The 13,278-nt window shown below is 39.9% G+C and overlaps 1 protein-coding gene across 6 annotated transcripts in view; it reads left to right on the forward strand.

Annotated features, from left to right (window-relative positions):
• The first annotated feature begins 4,111 nt into the window (after positions 1–4,111).
• Positions 4,112–13,278, forward strand: part of clocka (clock circadian regulator a) — a 269,029-nt gene continuing 259,862 nt past the window's right edge. For 5 of the 6 annotated variants that reach the window (XM_070869951.1, XM_070869943.1, XM_070869953.1 and 2 more), the window contains exon 1: positions 4,112–4,216. The gene's annotated coding sequence lies outside the window, so the exon portion shown is untranslated. Of the gene's footprint in view, positions 4,217–4,477; positions 4,721–13,278 lie in introns of those variants that run through there. The other variant, XM_070869954.1, reaches the window with a different exon arrangement.

Raw genomic sequence — 13,278 nt, forward strand, 5'->3', positions numbered from 1 at the left:
CAGACCTGTTTGACCCCGGTCCGGACGTGGATTGGGTCTGTGATGGATCCGTTGGTCAGGATCACGATTTGCATGTCGTTGTGGAGCAGGTGGAGGATGGCGACAAACCTTTGGGGGCAGCCGAAACGGAGGACGCTCCATAGTACCTCGTGGCTGACAGTGTTAAAAAGGCCTTTGTGAGGTCAAAGGCGGCCATGTACAAGGGTTGGTGCCTTTTATGACATTCTCCAAAGAGCCAATGAGCTATTCAACATTGCTGCCAGCTAAACTATGAAAATTTTGCATAATTTTGTATGATCTGATTGCCATTACAAAGACGTGGGTTGCAAGGTGACCAAGGCTAGGAACTAAATATTCAGGGATATTTGCCATTTCATAAGGATAGGTAGAAAGGAAAAGGAGGTGGGGTAGAGCTCTGTTAATAAAGTGTGAGATCAATGCAGTAGAGAGGAATGATATTGGCTCAGATGATCAAGATGTAGAATCAGTTTGGGAGGAGATTAAAAAGTAATAAAGGAAAGAAGTCACTGATGGGAGTTGCCTACAGACCCCCCCCCAAACAATAGCAAATCTATATCACTGAGTATAAATCAAGAAATAATGGAGGCTTGTAAGAAAGGTACAGCAATAATCATGGGCGATTTTAATCTTCATATTGATTGGACAAATCAAATTGGCAATGGTAACCTTGAGGAAGAGTTCAGAGTGTATGGTGGATGGTTTCTTGGAACAATACATTGCAGAATCAACCAGGAAACAGACTATTTTAGAACTGATAATGTGTAACGAGTCTGGATTAATTAATGATCTTATAGTGAAGGATGCTCTTGGGAAAGGTGATTGAATTTGAAATTCAGTTTGAGGGTGAGAAAGCTAGGTCTCAAACTAGTGTCCTAAACTTAAATAAAGGTAATTACAAAGGTATGAAGGCAGAGTTGGTTAAAGTGGACTGGGAAAATATATTAAAGGATAAGACAGTAGAAACGCAGTGGCAAACATTAAAGGAGATATTTCATAACTCTCAGCAAATATTTATTCCACTGAGAAAAAAAGATGCTAAGAGATGAACCATCCCTGGCTAACTAAGGAAGTAAAGGATGGTATCAAATTGAAAACAAAGGCATACAATGTTGCGAAGGACAGTGGAAGGCCAGAGGATTGGGAAATTTTTAGAAACCAGCAAAGGACGACTAAAAAAATGTTAAAGACAGAAGATAGCATATGAGAGTAAACTAACAAGAAATATAAAAACAGACAGTAAGAATTTCTACAGGTATATAAAGAGGAAGCAAATAGCTAAAGTAAACATTGGTCCTTAGAGGATGAGACTGGAGAATTAATAATGGGAAACCAAGAAATGGCAAAGACTTTGAACAAATATTTTGTATCGGTCTTTACAGTAGAGGACACAAAAAAATCCCAATAATTGATAATCAAGGTGCTATTGGGGGATTAGGGAGGGGACTTAAAACAGTCACTATCACTAAAGATAAATTACTAGGCAAACTAATGGGACTAAAGGACAGGTCCCCTGGACCTGATGGCCTCAATCCTGGGGTCTTAAAAGTGGCTGCAGAGATAGTGGATGCATTGGTTGTAATCTACCAAAATTTTCTGAATTCTGGAGAGATGCCAGCGGATTGGAAAACCGCAAATATAACACCCCTATTTAGAAAAGAGACAGAAAGCAGGAAACTATACACCAGTTAGCCTAACATGGCATTGGGAAAATGTTGGAGTCCATCATTAAGGAAATAGTAGCAGGACATTTAGAAAATCATAATGCAGTCAAGCAGAGTCAGCATGGTTTTATGAAGGGGTAATCATGTTTCACAAATTTGCTGGAGTTCTTTGATGATGTAACGAGCAGAGTAGATAAAGGGGAACCTATTGATGTTGTGTATTTGGATTTCCAGAAGGCATTCAATAAGGTGCCACACAAAAGGTTACTGCACAAGAGCTCACGGGTTTGGGGGTAATATATTAGCATGGATAGAGGATTGGCTAACTAACAGAAAACAGTGCCAGGATAAATGGGTCATTTTCAGGTTGGCAAACTGTAACTAATGGGATGTCACAGAGATCAATCAGTGCTGGGGCTTCAACTATTTACAATTTATGTTAATGACTTGGATGAAGGGACCGAGTGCAATGTAGCCAAATTTGCTGACGATACAAAGATAGGTGGGAAAGCAAGTTGTGAGGAGGATGCAAAGAATCTCCAAAGGGATATAGATAGGCTTAGTGAGAGGGCAAAAATTTAGCAGAGGGACTATAATGTGGGAAAATGTGAGGTTATCCACTTTGGTAAGAAAAATAAAAAAAGCTAATTTTTTTTGAATGGGAAGCGATTACAAAATGCTACAGTACAGAGGGATCTGGGGGTTCTTGTACATGAAATGCAAAAGGTTAGCATGCAGGTACAGCAAGTATTCAGGAAGGCAAATGGAATGTTGGCCTTTATTGCAAGGGGGATGGAGTATAAAAGTAGGGAAGTCTTGCTCCAACTGTACAGTGCGTTGGTAAGACCACACCTGGAGTACCGTGTACAGTTTTGGTCTCCTTATTTAAGGAAGGATATACTTGCATTGGAGGCAGTTCAGAGAAGGTTCACGAGGTTGATTCCCGAGATGAAGGGGTTGTCATATGAAGAAAGGTTGAGCTTATACTCATTGGCGTTTAGATGAATGTGTGATAATCTTATTGAAATATCTAAGATTCTGATGGGGCTTGACAGGGTAGAATGGGGATTTCCTCATGTGGTAATCTAGAACTAGGCAGCACAGTTTCAGAATAAGAGGTCACCCATTTAAAACAGAAACGAGGAGAAATTTCTTCTCTCAGAGGGTCGTGAATCTTTGGAATTCACTACCCCAGAGAGCTGTGGAGGCTGGGTCTTTGAATATATTTAAGGTGGAGATAGACAGATTTTTGAATGATAAGGGAGTCAAGGGTTATTGGGGGGTGGGCAGGGAAGTGGAGTCGAGGCTAGGATCAGATCAGCCATAATCTTATTGAATGGCGGAGCAGGCTCAAGCGGCCAAATGGCCTACTCCTGCTCCTATTTCTTATGTTCTTATATCGTCTCCAACAGATACCCACTTTCTCTCTTTACATTGAATCAACACTTGTTCTGTTGTTTTAAGTAATTTACAAATACAAAGCATAGTACATAACCCTACATAATATAGGCAGAAGGCAAGGGTAGAATCATAAGTTCCTAATGCTAAAAATATCTCAAACATTAATCCTTATAATTGTTTTATTTAAAACGTTTTGAATGCCTGGTTTAAATTTTAGAAATTCCTGCATTTCTCACAAAAAAAGTCTGGTTCAAAACACGACAGGGGCAATTTAGAGATTAGTCAAAGTTCAATAAAAAGTTTTAGCGTAAGACAATACTGCAAATCCACAAGCAGGTTAAAATATTACATACTGTATCAAGGAGATACAATGGCATTTTCCTTGAGATGCAAAAAACATAATTGAATTCGTCTTTTTCCCCCACGAATAGTAGCCACACGATTTGAAGAACGTGGCGGCGATCTGAAATGTATTCAGTTTGATACAATATATTTTCTTTTTATTTTAAAAAAGTAAAGGAGTGGGACCCACTTGTGGCTATAAACATGAACTATTATTAAACATTCAGGTTTCACTCTACAATCATTGAGCGACCCGGCACCGCTTGTTTGTTTAAAGATTCAATTTGAGAGCGCGGGGGAGGGAGGATGGCTGGATAAAATTAAGTCCGCCACTTATAACAGATTCCGCAAGTAAATTTCTGCAAAAGCATCGACACCAGAGAAAAAAGGTAGGTCAATCCCCACAATACTACGCGATTCCCAGATTTGGCTTTTTAGGAACGTTCATTCTTCGTTAGTAACAAAAATATCTGAGCTCACAACCACACTCAATGCAGGAAATCCCGCCTCCGCAAATGTATTTGATTGCTAAGCATCTCTTTGCAATGCTAACAGTTTATAAGAATGCTGGTGCCCGTGGTGCAGTGGCAGTGGTTCGGGCCTGCACTAGAACCTGTGTCACAATCACAAGAATTAGGTCAGTGGAACTCTCCCAGATAGCACCGCGCGCAGGAGCCCAGCCCAGGTCAGCCGCAACCTGCAAGCGGCGCTGTGACAGCGAGCAAGAAAAACAACCTGAGTCAATATATTAAATACCAGCAAACCTCCAGCTGGCAACATTACACTGTTATGTAAGTACTGGATCGAAATCATATTTTTTTTCATATAGAATAGAGCATGAGGATGTTAGACATTTAAAAAAAATCACAACAGACTTTTGATATAAATTTCAATTCGTTTCCGAGTTGTAATCTGCGTCAGTATTGGTTCAGTGGTCGTTTGCCGTTGGTGTTTTCATTTGAGGACGCACTTAAAAAAACTATAATTTAGTCAGGGCGCGAGTGGCTGCTGGAGCTGTCAGTCAGGGCCAGCTGACGACGCCAGCAGGTTGGGTTGCACTGCGCCGGGAGCCGGTGAAAGTGCTGCGGGTTTGAAAGGGCAGAACTCGGGCTCGTACGTGTCGGCACCCGACAATGCGGCCAGCCTCGCGCCCCCCAGAGAACGTCTGAGCGCTAACCTTCTGCTTCCTAACGAACTCCCTCCAACGGTAAACGCGGCCCGCCTGTTGGCTTTATTTCAGGACTGTTGAAGTGAAGGAGAAAACATGTCTTGTCTGTCGGGGGAATGAAATAAAGGTAGGTATTTAAAGGGCATTTATTTTAAACTCTGCGTGTACGTTATTCGTTCCCTGAGTCTGCGCGTGAAGTTTGTTGGGAAAGGGAGAGTCCTCTTCTCTCTCCCTCTCTCACATACTTGCCTGGCCTCGGGCTCTCGGCCCTAACCCCGCTCCCTTCCCTAACCCCGCTCCCTTCCCGTCTACTTCCTGCCAAATGAGTTGTCAGTCTCGCGCATGCGTGGAGTGACCGTCCCTTCCCTCCACCTGCGGGGGGACTGGGTTGGCAGCTTGTATCTGTTTTCATTGATGCATTTTTTTTGTGTGTAATTTCACCAAATCCCGAGACTGCTCATTAGCCGTAATTTTAAAAGGAATACATTTAAAAAAAAAAGCAATATTCAGACATCCAAGAACGTGGTGCTCCTGCTTTTATGACTTGTTTATAAAACATTTGATGTTTTTAATATTGTGCCATCAATTATAAGCCACTCTAGTTAGAAGGTGGCTCCGCTGGTTTAACAACAGTCATGCCAATTGTACTGAATTGACAGACCATATCTAAGATGCTAAAAGATGCCGCTCTTATTTGTTGTTTTAAAAGAACGTTGCCCTAAAAAGTTTGGTCATGCCCCTGCCTCGTCTATAAAATTAATCAATTCTCATATCAGAAAGCAGAATGTGGTATCCTGTTCTTGCTCCTGTTTTTTTTCCTCAAAACTGTGATAATCCAATATTAAATGCTATAAAGCGCTTTGAGTCGTCCGATGGTCATGAAAGGCACTATACAAATCCAAGTATTTATTTCTTTAAATCCAGGCTGAGTGCATGTACGCTGCAAGTTTACTAAGTGCTCACGGTTGGACCTACTACACAGTTTTTAAACCTACTTTACTTCAATCAATGTCAATATTTTGGAAAATGGAGACTCCTCCCTGCTCTCCAGGCATTTTAATTTCTAACTGTTGAAACTAAGCTGTTTCCTAAACGGGACACTTAAAGTTCGAGCCAGGCAGGAACCAAGCAATGTTAACGGGAGAAGCTGTCAGCCCAACTTCAATGTACTGTCACAAATTGACATGACTCAGCAAGCAAAACATTTTCTAAATGTTTTTCATTCTGCATATTTACAACTCCATGCTGTGGAACACCAATTTTTTATGTGGACCAAAACTCTCATGACACAGATGCATAGTACTTTTAATGATTGAACAAAAGATGCATATAACACATTGCTTTATCTGAAGCTATATCTGAAACTCCATAAGCATTATTGCACGTTAAGTTTCTGAGTAAGTTGGGCAAACCATTCTTACTGTTTATGCAGGATATTTGTGGAATATTGTGGTGAAAATCTCAAAACTACATAATGGGGAGCAGTAGACTCTGTGTAATAAAGAACTTGTACATGAGAAGTAGAAATAAATGGGGGAAAATAAATACTCTTTTTCTATAATATTTAATGTAATTAAAAGTTGTATTTTATTATTACTAAAATTCAGCACTATCTTAAGGGTCATTAATAGCCACTAAGATTGAACAAAAGGATGAGAATCTTAATTGGAGGCGCTGCCAGACCAGGAACCAATGTAGGTTAGCGAGCACGGGTGATGGGTGAACAGGACTTAGTGTAAGTTAGGATATGGACAGTACTGTAGTATCGAACCAGCAACTTGCATTTATTTGAAGCTTTATGAAGAAATTTAATTTTAGTTAAATATATAAGTTGCTTCACATTTGAGGGTCAGACTCAACAACAACTTGCATTTATATCGCACCTTTAATGTAGCTCAAGCAGAAGTATGAGGCCGGTTAGGGAGGTGCTGTCGAAGAGATAGATTGTGAAGAGGATTTTAAATGTGCGAAGAGATGGAGCAAGTCTAAAAGGTTTAGGGAGGGAGTTCCAAAGGTATGGCAGCATGATGGCTGAAGGTTCTCTTTTTTTTATAGATGGTAAAGTAGAAGTTACAGAATAAATACATGCAGTTAATCAGTGTTAGAAATGTGGAGAGTGCTGTAGGGGTGTAGTGCTCAAGCTTTTGTGTGGGATGGAATGTAGGTGGTGAAGCTCTGGATGAATCATGTTTTGTATCTTTTAGGAAAGGGATATTTATTCCAAACTTGAGCACACTTTTTTAACTTTAAATGCAGTCAATGAATGGCATTAAATAATAAAATCTTGTTCAACAGTAAATGGACCACAATTTAACCATACAGGATGTTGCATCCATTTCTATTAGTGTAAATTGTGTGTATTAGCATGGTCTAAAAGGTAATATCCATTTTTGTAATTTTCTCAAGAATTGAAGAGAATTCTAATAGAGCACTATTGGCAGAACTTAAGTATATTGCAGCAATGTGTTATAGGATACTTGTCCAATACATTATCCACTTGCCACATGTGGCTAATTGGGAATCGAGTTACGACTAATTTCATTTCTGATTTAGTAAATTAAAAAATGAATAATGCATATACCGCTATTGGGCATGTGATCTCGATACTCATTTACACGATGTACTTTAATGTGTTTGTGCATTTGTTAGTAAAATGATAAGATGATGAGCAGAATGTGTGTTTTTTGATTGTTTTAAGTGCTAATGCAAGAACATAAGAATTAGGAGCAGGAGTAGGCCATACGGCCCTATGAGCCTACTCTGCCATTCAATAAGATCATGGCTGATCTTCGACCTCAACTTCACTTTCCTGCCAATTTAGATCAAGAGGACAACACTGATGTAGGAAAAATTGCACTATTTCAAAATGCTTTAATTTTGTGTACTAACTCTTAATTCATTGTTTTTATCACTGCTACCAGTAGTGACAAGCTTTTAACTATCAGCAGTATTTTGCTTTTGTTTAACTATCAGTACTTCACTTGATGTTATACAATTCAAATGCTCTCCAGAGACACAACCTAAGTATGGAAGGGAAACATCTATAATTGCTTTTGGATGGTTTTTCAGTTTAAATGGATCTGGCACACACACTTGACATGGTCAGCATTATACGTTAGTAAAATCTTAACTTTAACACTCGTGCAGTGAATAGTTTCCCAGAGTTGATTAATATTGACCTCCAGGATAATGCTAATTTCATGGACATTGTTTCAAGAGTCATGAGAGGACAACCACTTGCAAGTAGCAGAATTTGACTCTATTGTGCATATAACATATATACATATATATAAAATATAACATTAAAATCTCCCCAGATTTTGTTTCAGTTCTGATTATTAAATTAAAAAAAAAAAATTCTTGGAATGTGAATGTCTTTGCCAAGGTTGGCATTTATTGCCTATCCCTAGTTGCCCTTGAGAGGGTGGTGATGGTGGGCTGCCTTGAAGCATACCGTCCGTTTGGTGAAGGTCCTTCCAGAATGCTGTTAGGGTTTACGTATTACAAAAATAACAATCCTGAAATGGTTTTTCCCCCTCTGATTGGGTCCTCCATACATTAACAGTTGAGCTTAACATGCGCATAATCAGATTTATTTTTTTTCATCGTAAATCTTTATGTATAAACTAATTGTTTTTCTTCTGTACTGAAATGTCATTGCCAAATTAAGTTTGCTTATCTTCAGAGATGTACAAATTACTTTTCATTAATATTATTAGGATTTTGCTTCATAGCCACAATCTCAATTGTTTAAAAAATTAGAGGCATGTATGCATTGTTTTATTGAATCACAATGCTGGGTGTATGAAACAGTATGTGCACTGAACCGTGAAGAACAACTGACAGTACAATTAAATATCCTTGTGTTGTGTTTGGAAAGAACATTTCAAACCATGTAATACTAACGGGTAGTGTAGTGATTATGTTACCAGACTAGTAATCCAGGGGCCTGAACTAAATCCAGAGAACAAGCATTCAAATCCCACCATGACAGTTTGAGAATTAGAATTCAGTTTTTAAAAAAGAAACTGGAAATAACAAGCTGGTATCCTGAACCTATAAAGGTGACCATGATTAATGGAGACATGGAAAACAGTAGAGTCTCAATTATTTATTTCCACAGATCCCAGATGTTCTTATCTGTCAGCAGCATAAACAAGACTGAACACAAATATTTGTCTGAAATACTCTTCAGACAATTTCTAAACCACACAATATAGTAATGATTGATGCAGTACATTATATATTCAAATAAAAGACTTTGAGCTAATTAAAATGTTTGCCTCTCCCCTCTTGCCATAATTAGTCTATCTCCTATTTCTGTTTAAGCTTTGCTGGATAATTTATCAAGTGTCAAGAATTTCAAAATTAATACAGGCTTGTTAAGATGACATCTTGAATGGACAGTTGTAAAATATAATGGTCTTTTGTTTCTTCGTGAGGTGAAAACTTGTTTTTCTGCTTAGAAGAATACAACCAAAACAACTTTTGGTTGAATCTAAACTCTACCCATTGTACTTTTATAGAGTAAACACATTTCAGTGCTTTCTGCTGGTTATCATTCTCCTTTTACAACCTTCCTATGCATATTTTTACGAGCACTGGTTTGGCCTTGCACTTGTGTTTTTTCAGCTGGGACCCATTCAGTCACTTTCCAACTTCCTGTCATGTGACATGCATGCTTTGCTCTTTACCATGGTCCGGATTTGCGATCAGCGGCAAACGAAAGGTGCTTGCTGTTCATTACGCTTACAGCTGCCCACAGATTTTTCATGGGCTCTGCATGGCATCATATGGTCATTGGGAGTCTGATACGCTGCAGCGCCCTTTACCTGGGACTTGGGTAAGCAACAGCTTGTCTCCTTAACAGATTAAAGAATCTTTACTGAGGCACGCAGAGTTTAAACCAGGAAGTGTAACATAGAATATTTAATTCAATGTAAAATCACCTAGTGAGTGAGTGAGTGAGAGTGAGTGAGTGAGAGTGAGTGAGTGAGAGTGAGTGAGTGAGTGAGAGTGAGTGAGAAAAAAGTAAAAAAAAAATGTTTTAATTAAAATAAAATCTCCAACAATTATTAAAATCTGAAGGAACAAGGCTCTACACTTGTAAATGTAAATTTTCTGTGCCAGAGATGCTGTTTGGCAGTAATTAAGACTTGCTGTTATCCCTGGTGACTTGGCCAATATTTATCCCTCAATCAACATAACAAAAATAGGTTATCTGGTCATTATCACATTGCTGTTTGTAGGAGCTTGCTGTGTGCAAATTGGTTGCCGTGTTTCCCATATTACAACAGTGACTACACTCCAAAAAGTATTTCATTGGCTGTAAAGCGTTTTGAGATGCCTGGTGGTCGTGAAAGGTGCTATATAAATGGAAGTCTTTCTTTCTTTAAAAATTCACTTACACTTGCATGGACAAGCCCTAATTTTTTCTGGTGTGTTTAGTGGGTATCTAGCGGAGAAATACCATCAGTTCAAGCCAAACATGTATGTGAATGCTGAGTCTTTCAGTGAGATACTGGTGCAGCGAAGCTTGTGGAGGAGCAGAGCAAATCAAACAGCAACTTCCTGATTTCCGCATTTAACTGCGCATGCATGGTCGACGGAAATTGCTGTCTGATTTACTCTTTAATAATTGTGAGCGCTGATAGCCTCGTCATTTTTCTTACTGCAAAATCAAGGCCAATATTTGTACTTTAACGCCTACTAGTACTTCACTCAAAGTATTTTTTTAATTTTTTGAGCATTTTGCCCTCCTTGCTGATATCAACACGACTTGTATTTATATAGTGCTTTTTACATAGTGAACCGTCCCAAGGCGTTTCACAGGAGTATTATGAGATTAAAAAATTGACACCGAGCCGCATAAGTAGAAATTAGTGCAGGTGACCAAAAGCTTGGTTAAAGAGGTAGATTTTAAGGAGCGTCTTGAAGGAGGAGAGAGGTGGAGAGGTTTAGGCAGGGAGTTCCAGAACTTGAAGCCTAGGCAACAGATGGCACAGCCATCAATGGTTGAGCGGGGGGTGGGGTGGGGGTTGTGGGACTGGAGGAGATTAGAGATAGGGAGGGGCGAGGCCATGGAGGAATTTGAAAATAAGAATGATAATTTTGAAATCGAAGCATTGCTTAACCGGAAGCCAATGTAGGTCAGCGAGGGTGATGGTTGAGCGGGACTTGGTGCGAGTTAGGACACGGGCAGCCGAGTTTTGGATCACTTCTAGTTTACGTAGGGTAGAATGTGGGAGGCCAGCCAGGAGTGTATTGGAATAGTCAACTCCAGAGGTAACAAAGGCATGGATGAGCAGTGGATGTTGAGGCAAGGGTGGTGATGGACGATATTGTGGAGGTGGAAATAGGCGTTCTTAGTTATACTGTGGATACGAGGCTGAAAGCTCATTTCAGGGTCAGATATGACAACAAGCTTGCGAACAGTCTGGTTTAGCCTCACTGAAGTTTGGTAGAGAGATGGAGTCAGTGGCTAGGGAATGGAGTTTGTGGCTGGGACCGGAAACAATGGCTTCGATCTTTCCAAAATTCAATTGGAGAAAATTTCTGCTCAACTAGAATCGGATGTTGGACAATTTAGGGACCGTGGAGGGGTCGAGAGAAGTGGTAGTGAGAGAGAGCTGGGTGTCATCAGTGTACATGTGGAAACTGATGCTGTGTTTTTGGATGATGTCGCCAAGGGGCAACATATAGATGAGAAATAGGAGGGGGCCATGGATAGATCTTTGGGGGACACCAGAGGCAACGATGCGGGGGTGGGAAGAGAAGCTGATGCAGGTGATTCTCTAGCTATGATTAGAGAGGTAAAAATGGAACCAGGCGAATGCAGTCCCATCCAGTTGGACAATGATGGAGAGGTGTTGGGAGAAGGATAGAGTGGTCAACCGTGTCAAAAGTGCAGACAAGTCACGAAGGATGAGGAGGGATAGTTTGCCTTTGTCAGATTCACAAAGGATGTAATTTGGGGTTTAAAAAGACGATTTGCAGTGAAGAATAGAAGCTGCGGTTTATCTTTGCATTCCAGAATGATTCTGGAATAGTGAGTGATTTTGGCAGACGAGAGCAGGACCCGATAGTGCTTTATGTGGTCCAGCCAGATCTGGTGGTGAATGGCTAAACCAGTTGTCCGTCATATCCATTCAAGTCTGTGTCCCTTGGACTTAAGGGAGCAAAGATCAGGGCTGTGCCAGGGGGAATGGCCAGGGTGAGAGAGAGTAATTGTTTACCCAGTCTTGCTTCTATCATCCATCAGCTCTTGGCACCATAGGGAAATGTTGATTAGCCATCTACAATGTCATTTTAGTTTATATTCAAAAGGGATAGGATTAGTGACGAGAGTTTGGCAGAAGGCTACAAAATGAATGCCAGATGTTGGAGTACTGAGGTATGAAGAACAAATGTGTACTCTGGGACTTTTCCCTTGAGGAAAGAATGGATTATATATGACTGTAACTCCAAGGTTTTCTTGGTGGTATCTGATTCAGTTTTCCATTGCCTGCTGTGTCATCAAAGCTTTAAAAAAAAAAATTCATCAAAGTATAGATGCATGGAGAAGATTTCAATAAATTGGAAACACTTAGGTCCAGTACTAGCAGCATGGTTTTAAGAAAAGTAAAACTAAAATCAATGAGCAATTCAAATAACATTTCTTTATCAATTGAAGAAATTGCCAGTGTAAGCTATTGAACAGGAAACAACTTCTAGGGGGAAAAAAAGAGGTATAATTTGATGAGAAGATGAGATGAATTTGTGGTCTTCTGAATGAACAATGAAATGGTTTCTATAACTTGTCAGAAACACTTCTGCTAAGAACAGTGTGTTTCTCCACCTCTTACATGTAACTTCTAGCCAGGACACTAACCTCAAGTATATAAGCCCATGTAGCACTTCTATGTTCTCACAATCATTGTCTATATTTTTCAATCTGCCTTCATTTTCTTTGTATTATGGGGATGATAGTTGGGGGGTGGGTGGTAGGCTGTTATATTTATAATTGTTTTTGAAAGTTTGTTGTTATAATGTATATTATGCTGTTACTGTTATTTAAAAAAAATTCATTGTTGGGATGGGGATTGGGGTAGATGGGTGTTTTATATATTTGTTTAAACAAATTTCTTTAAAAATGTTGTAATCATTAAATATTTTTATTTAACTTAACATTGTTGTGCAATGTCTTCCAATAACAAAGGTTAAACATCAATACAAAGTTTGCAAATAATGGCCAGGCAAGGATGTAATGTAATGCAACTGTAACTGTCACCAATGTAACTTCACGCAAAACGTTCATTTATGAGCTGCTGACGCAACAGTCTTGCAGCTGCGTAACTATAATGAGGCTTTTCCTGCAGTCTAGGATGGGGTGGGGGCATGGCTTCAACGCCAGCCTGATTGTCCTCCCCGAGGTCCTCATCCACCTCCTCATCTGCCTCCCCTCTCTCCTGAGGTGGACCGGCAGTCCCACCTGGCAATTATTGGTCCCTTCCTGATACCAAGTTATGCAACATGCAGCACACCACAATGAACTCAGCGACCTGCTCAGGGTGGTATTGTAAGTCACCTCCTGAGTGGTCCAGGCATCTGAAACGCTGCTTAAGCACTCCAATTGTCTTTTCGACGATATTGCGTGTGGCTATATGGCTTTCATTGTAGTGCTTCTCGGCTTCCGTCTGGGATTTA

This window comes from Pristiophorus japonicus, chromosome 2 (assembly GCF_044704955.1).
Source record: "Pristiophorus japonicus isolate sPriJap1 chromosome 2, sPriJap1.hap1, whole genome shotgun sequence".
In the NCBI taxonomy this organism is placed as follows: Eukaryota; Metazoa; Chordata; class Chondrichthyes; family Pristiophoridae; genus Pristiophorus; species Pristiophorus japonicus.